The following is a 7,888-nucleotide window of genomic DNA, read 5'->3' as shown; positions in this document are numbered from 1 at the left end:
TTGCTGTGAAACTGTAGAGCAGGGGGTGGAAAGTAACTTAATAATAATAATAACAATAATAATAATAATACTAATACATTTGATTTATACAGCACCTTTCATACATACAATGCAGCTCAAAGTGCTTTACAATAAAATCAAAGACATGAAATAAGAGATCAATAATAACACATTAGCAATAAAAAACAAAGACTAAGGATAAAAAAACATAAAACTAGCAAAAGGTATAAAAATAAGTTTTAAAAAATTTAGACTATTAATTAAAAGTAAGATCATAAAAATAGTATAATATAATTATAATAATGCTTGAGTTGTTTCTTAGAACTATCAACAGAAGAAGCTTGTCTGATGTGTGGTGGGAGTTTGTTCCATAACAAGAGAATGCTGCTTCCCCAAACTTTTATAGTTTGTTTTGGGATATTTAGCAAGCCCACAGTATGGAACATATTCTGATAAACAGTCCGAGATGTATGAGGGTGCTGTACCATTAAGAGACTTAAAAACAAGTCAAATCATTTTGACATCAACCCTCAGTGAGACTGGAAGCCAGTGTAAAGACGCTAAAACCAGAGTAATGTGATCTCTTTTCCTATTTCTCGTTAAAACCCTGGCTGCTGTATTTTGTACAAGTTGTAGTCCATCAATGGATTTTTTCAGTAATCCTGAATAAAGTGCATTACAGTATTCCAGGAGAGAAAGTATATAAGCATGAGTCAACTTTTTGGCATCTTCTAGAGTGAGGTATGGTCTTTCTCTTGCAAGGTTTCTTAAGTGATAAAAGGCAATCTTTGTGACATTGTTTATGTGAATTAACATCTAGTTCTGAATCAAGTGTAACACCCAGGTTCTTTACTTCTGGTTAGTTTGGATGCAGCAGACTTCCAAGTGTGCTAATAATGTTTTGTATCTGATCATCAGTACCAATTAAACAAATTTATGTTTTATCTTCGTTTTATTTTGAGAAAATTGTTGCTCATCCATTGTTCCACGCTGAAGAAGCAATTTATAACTTGGTTTGGAGCATCAGAGTCATCTGGCGCTACAGATAGATATCATTGAGTATCATCAACATAACAATGATAGTTCACACCATGGTCACCAATCATTTTCCCCAGTGGTAACATATAAGAAACATAATAAATTGGACCAAGAATGGAACCCCGTGGAATGCCGAAAAGGTGAAACATGGTCACAGAGGCTAACAAAATATTTCCTGCCAGTAAGGTATGTTTTGAACCAGTTTAGAGCTGTGCCTGTGATACCCATCCAATTTTTGAGCCTGTGTAAAAGGATCTTGTGATCTACTCTGTCAAATGCAGCAGATAAGTCGAGGAGCATCAGGATAGATGCTTTTTTCTTATCTGCACTTACTTGCAGGTCATTTATTATTCTCACCAGAGCTGTTTCAGTGCTGTGTCCCTTTCTAAAACCAGACTGAAATGGTCTTTTCCAGAAATTTTACTAAGGAAAGGCATGTTGGAAATGGGTCTGTAGTTGTTCAGCATAGAGGAATCAGGTTTTTTAAGGAGGGGTTTTAAGTGCAGAGGGAAAGATACCTGTTTCTAGTGAGCAATTTAAAATGTCTAAAAGATCGAGAATAAAACGGTCTAAAACCTCTTTAAGAAGTGTAGTCGGGATTGCATCCAGTGAGCATGTTTAAAATTACAGTTGCACAATAATTTTACAAAGCTCCGCTTCACTGGTTTTTCTAAAATAATTAAGAGTTGTCTGTAGAGGGGTTGGGGTTGAGTTATTTGATGTCTCTATTTTTGTTTACAATACTGGCACGGATACTACAGAAATTCAGCAAACTCTTCACATTTAGATTTTTAGGCAGGACATGTATATTCAGAAAGCTGCGACGGATTTAGAAGTTGAACAATTGTTAAAAATAAAAATCTAGGATTGTTTCTGCTTACACTTTAGAGAAATATGCCTTTCTCCCACACAGCGATCTTTTAAAAATCTCTCTGTGGGTTGTTAATTTGCACTGTGCTGTATTTTAGTCCATCTCTTCTTTAATCTTACCCTTGCTCCGGTTAGGGTTAGTGGTGTGAAGACAACGGACAGTTTCCTCAAAAATACAACCGGACAAAAAGTCACGTTTATGAAAAAACTTAACAAGAACAAACTCTTAAGTTTAAGTAGTTTGTACATTTTCAACAAAGCACTCGATGCTCTCTTCTTCTTTTAGCAACTTTCTCGCTAATCCCACAGTGGTTTACACTCTATTCAGATCTAAGAGTTACTTAGCAGTTGGCAATGGCTTCTCTCTGTAGTTAAGCTCTTACCGTAATTTTGGGATTGTGCGCCCGTCTTTTCCGTTTCGACTCCTCCTCATTTTGCCCGCGGCTTTACTTTCCAAAGCTTTCATCCTCTCCTCCAGGGAAACAGTGTGGTGTTAACGTCAGCCAGTTTTTTACACCGAAAACAGAGTCATTCATCGAACCACGCAAAACAACAGCCTGGAGTTTCTTGTTTGAGGCAGACCGACGCTTCATTCACGAGGCTGTGATTGGACGAGCCCTCTAACGTGATGACGTCAACGTCTGACGTGGCATCTTAAGGAAGGGACGTATTCACGAGCTGAGTGTGACGTTTTCAGAGTAAAACTTCACAAATGACCTTTTCACTTTTGAAGCAGCGGTTATAACAGTTTTTAAATTGTACTTTATATTTATATGGGATGAGTATGTGACTGAGGACCAGTTTATTCTTTCTGTTGTTAAGTTAATGTAATTAAATGATTCTTGCTGTTCTGGGTTTGTACCCTCATAGTTGAATGCACTTATTGTAAGTCGCTTTGGATAAAAGTGTTTTAATGGAATACTGGGAAAGTTTAATCACAACAATAGGACAATTGAAGTCCAAATTATTGGTGTCAACAGTTTAGCATGCCATGGAGATGTTAATATGGTGCTGAGCTTTTTCCTGTAATTTGGGAGGACAAATGTTTGGGACTTTGTCACACGATGACAGCTGATATGCTTTATGTGAAGCACAGTGTTTTGGTGTCAGCAGAAAGACTTAGAAAACTGTACAGTGGTACCGCTCTCTCCATTCCAACAGATGTTCTTGGGTGAGCTTGACAGACATGCAATGTTAACAATGTATCATCAGATGTACCCAGAAAATAGTATCACTGATTACACTCATTGTAGCATACTTATTATATAAGGCAAATCTATTCAAGCTACAATTTATGATTCTATAATTATAGTAAGCCTGATATATTTATAGGAGAGATTTTCTTAAAAGGGAGTTATTACCTGTTAGAAAAAGGTGTAACCTCTGCACCATTGAGTGAAACTATCCTGATTTGCATTCGTAAAGATCACAGTTTTGTTATTTACATGTGAAAGCCCCCCCATAGACCTAGGAGCAGGGGGGTCAACTGCCAAGCTTCTCAGGCTTGTAAAACTGCCCGAAACTGGAACCCCACGTCAATTCCCGGTAGTTCCTGGCAGTTTTCTGTGCTGCCTGCATTTTCCTGTGAACAGTCGTTAACTTGAACTTCCACAGAAATTTACAGGGGCATTAACTGACGAAAGTTTTTCTTTCCATGCAGTGTAGTGTTAAAAAATATAGCTGCAAGACATCCCCCTTTCTATCCCTCACGTAATGTGTGTATATAGCTAAAGATGGGGGGGGGAGCAGCTCCATCTGAATTGAGCCATGTTTCAGTCAGAAAAATTTAATCAAGCTTATATTCCCTGATAAAATCATTTATGATGAAGGTCTTATTAGTAAGTGCACAAATGTTTAAAAGAGCCACTTTACCTTTTGTCCATGTCAGAGCTGTTTGACTGGGCTATGATTTTTCAATTGTACGGTAATTAGGCTAGACCACCTCCTCAAATACCTCTTTGCTTTCATTTGTTCATCACAAATAAAGTCCAGTCAGGTGTAATCCTGACAGGAATGTCAGAGGCTGTGGGTGATGGTGTACCGGTAGCAGTACTGGAATTCAGCCAGAGGGGGGAGATAGTGGCAGTATGGGGAGCATGACTGTTAAAAATGGCAGAGGAAGAGCAGGGGGTGACAGGTGATGTTAATAGTCAGTCATGAGGGGTAAATAGAACAGCGTACCCGAACCACATCCCTGAACTCTCCTGCAGCTGATCACACCCCACTACCACACTCACTAATGACAATGAACAATTCTGAAGTAGGCTTGGGAGCATTACCAAACAGCCAAGTTTAGAACAGGCATTGCATTAGTTTTACTAATAATTAACAATTTTAATATTAAAAATAATCATCTCAGCACACTTGCTCTCTTAGTACACACTGTTTAAACTTACTCTTGCTGTAACGTGTAATATTAATCCAAGCTATTATTTATAACAGGATTTTTTTGTGTGATGAGATGATGTGGAAATCAAGAGGGGGTGGAATTCAAGTGGGGAACTCAGCGAATCTTAAAAAGCATTACATTTGATTGCCAAATGGGTTGTTACTCTGCATTCAAAATGTATCTGGTGTAGTAATTGTATACTCAAGTTTTGAAGCTATAAAACTTTGAAGAACATACAGAAAAGATAAAGAACAGACAAAAAAGCTCTGTTTTATAATGTATTTGATTTCTTTTTGTTTTTGTTTCGTTTTCATTTAAATATAATTTTAACATGTTCTTATTTCTTCTTATTTTCTATATTGTACGTAAAGCACTTTGAGCTGAAGGTTTATTGTCATATTATTATTATTATTATTATTATTATTATTATTATTATTATTATTATTATTACACTCTTGGCTTCAGTTTCAAAATCAAGCCAAGAGAGGCCTTTTCCAGCTTTCTACTCCTGTAAGATGCTCATGGGTGCTGTTTGGGTACTTCAGCCTGCACCATTATCCAGATCCACCTCTGGGATGAGATGCTCTGGCACACCTGGAGCACCAGGGTCTGCTCTACATTTGCCCTCCTTTTTCAACCTGCCACTGGGGGGTCATTTTTATCACCTAGTGTGGGGATAGTGGCAGCAATCGACAATTCGTGTTGGCAAATATGCACTTTATGAGGATGACTGCACCTTGATTTCCAGGTTCTGTACAATACGCAAAGTGGGAAGGGTGTCACACATAAGGAGGGTTGTTTGTGCCTGCAGTGACCGCAGGTTTGGTTCCAACCTGGCCCATTGCTTTGTCTTTGCCTATCCCTGTTCTCTTTCTCCAGAGGGACTCAGCCTTCTGTCTCTCCAAAGGCTTTGGATGTATTCCTTAGATCACTTCAGCATCTGCCCGTTGAGCTGCTTGGACTGCTGATCTGTAACTGCACGTCTTATCATCAAAACTTCTGCCAGGAGCATGAGCAGGTTCCAAGTACTGTTTGTGTACAGTGACTGTTGCTCAATGGCTACACTGTCAGTAGCACCAGATTTATATTTAGAGTACTTCTTTTCTATAGATCTTTCCTAGCTGACTTAGTTAGAGAATGTTTGGTTACATTGTAACCCTGGTTCCCTGAGTGAAGAGACTCTCTAACTCTTAGGCTTCAGAGACATGTGTCGATCAAACTATCAACTGATTTCATGCCAACACAGGTGTTTTATAGTTAAACTGTAGGGTGTGGTGTGTCTTAAAGAATGTAATAGGGGGCACACATATTCATCTAGCTCAGAGAAGCAGTTCAATTCTAGATAATCTACACAGATTGCATACTGCTTTATGTTAGGATGGCAGAAAATATATAATTTAGACCAGTGTGTGCGTGTGTGTGTGTGTGTGTGTGTGTGTGTGTGTGTGTGTGTGTGTGTGTGTGTGTGTGTGTGTGTGTGTGTGTGTGTGTGTGTATACATACATACTTCCATGGCAATATGGCTGGCACTGACAGCTGTGGTAGTTCCTGTTATGAGTCGATGGCTAATTGGTCTCACAGGAAAAAAATGAGGCAGTGTTTGTGTTTGTGCGCGTGTGTGAACTCCTGTGCTTATGTGTATCTGATATGTTTATGTGCATGTACCATATATGTTTGTATAAGTCAACACCAGGAGGAGAAAGATGCAACAGACACTCTGCTGGTCCACTTTATAGACACAACACCCAAGAGGAAAACAGGACTGGTGTGTGACATCATAGCACATGACAGCTGTGGAGAACACTACATTAGTGAAAATAACATGGACCTTGGACAAGAGACTGAATGGACAAAAGGAACATTCACCATAAGCTGTCTGTGAACACCAGACCATTAACAACATCTGCTGGGAAGAGGTTAAAGGTCATTAACCATTAGTTGGTGGATGACTAGAGAGATTATTATTACTCACTGACAGAGGGGTGTAGTCTGCCACTTACAGTGGCAATTTCAGTGTCCACTATAACATAGAAAAATATTTTCCCATATTTCAAATTGAGCTGTAGAACTGATGAATATGTAGATGAGGCTATTTTAGTCCAGCGGCCGTGGAATGGCTGCCCTGCTGATCTGCTGCATGTCGCGGTTGTCTGTTCTATGGACCAGTGCTATGTTTTTACACAGGGTTTGCCTTGAAAATAGCTTTAATTAATTAATGTGTGTGAGAGAGAGACAGCGAGAGAGGCACAGCGACAGAGAGCTTATTACCCATTACCTGAAGTGCTTTACGTTAACTTTTATTACAACTACAGCTGTAGGAGCCATTTACGTTTATTGTTGGCATGTCATATTATTTTGGTTAGATAACCCACAGTATTATTTTGGACACTTGGTGGCGGTCATTAGATGCACAGGGCTGTATAGTAGGGGCATAGGTGACAGGAAAGATGAAGGGAGAGCACACAGTTCTCACCAGACCAGGAACAGAGCAGCACTCACCGAATTGGAAAACCCGGTACGTTGTTGTCACTTACAACTGTCTCAATAAACAACAAACTAAACTGCAAATATCGAGTGGAAAATCTATTGATGTGTCTGCGTAAGATCACTGCTAATCCCACCTGGACAGTAATGTCAACGGACGGAAAAGGACAAAGAAAAACGTTGAAAATTGCCATTACAACAGCCTTTCTTAGGTTTCTGATATGTCCATGTGTAAAAATAGTATGTACTCAAATAAATACCAGTACTATACAGTATGAAGCCATGCATCTTCCGCTTCTGCAAATATTTCTCCATAAAAACCTCATTAAAGCAAATGAGTGGATTCAGTAAACAGAAACCCTGAGTGCTTTTATTTTAAAATCTCAAGGGACTAGTCTACTTGTATCGCAAAAGTGTCAATTAAAACTCCAGAAAGAAGTCAGAGAACTCTCCGATTCTCTGCTATTCCCGTCTTAAACGAATAGCCTCCCAATCGTTATATTGTTGTTATTAACCCTTTTTCACGATGTGAAACCTTTTTGGCATCGCCCATTGCGATCTTATCTGCGGTTGAAACAGGATCTGGAGAGATGGTGGATTGGATTTTGTTAATTAATTTATGCATGTTAAATTTGGCTACGTTTCCCAGGGCTTGAAGTCCTGAGTCTAAAAGCAGATTGATCTGGCCTAACTCATCTGACCAGCCTCAAAGATATTTGACTAACTTATCAGCAAATTGATTAACTTTCCATATCTGAATAAGAAAAATATTATTTTGTCTGGTCATCCCATGGTTGAAGTTATATGTGAGTGTCAAGCGTTAACAATATGTTGATCCAATCACAGTTAGACACCGAGCCTCTCTTTGTATCACAGTTCTGGGACTGGCTAAAAGCTTTTGTAAAAACTATTGAAATCCACACTGGATATTTGAAAGTTGGTTGTAGGAGGTTAAGACTCTCACTCTTTATCAAAGTGTGGATTAATCATGACACCTATATTAATTAATTGATTAATCATGATGCAATCATGACACCTATACACGTATGTTGTTGTGTGGGCGTAGTGTGGGGAGTAAAAAAGGTCATGGAGGACAAGACACATACA

Source organism: Hippoglossus stenolepis, chromosome 16, assembly GCF_022539355.2.
Source record: "Hippoglossus stenolepis isolate QCI-W04-F060 chromosome 16, HSTE1.2, whole genome shotgun sequence".
NCBI classification, from domain to species: domain Eukaryota; kingdom Metazoa; phylum Chordata; class Actinopteri; order Pleuronectiformes; family Pleuronectidae; genus Hippoglossus; species Hippoglossus stenolepis.
Note: the sequence above shows the minus strand (reverse complement) of the source record.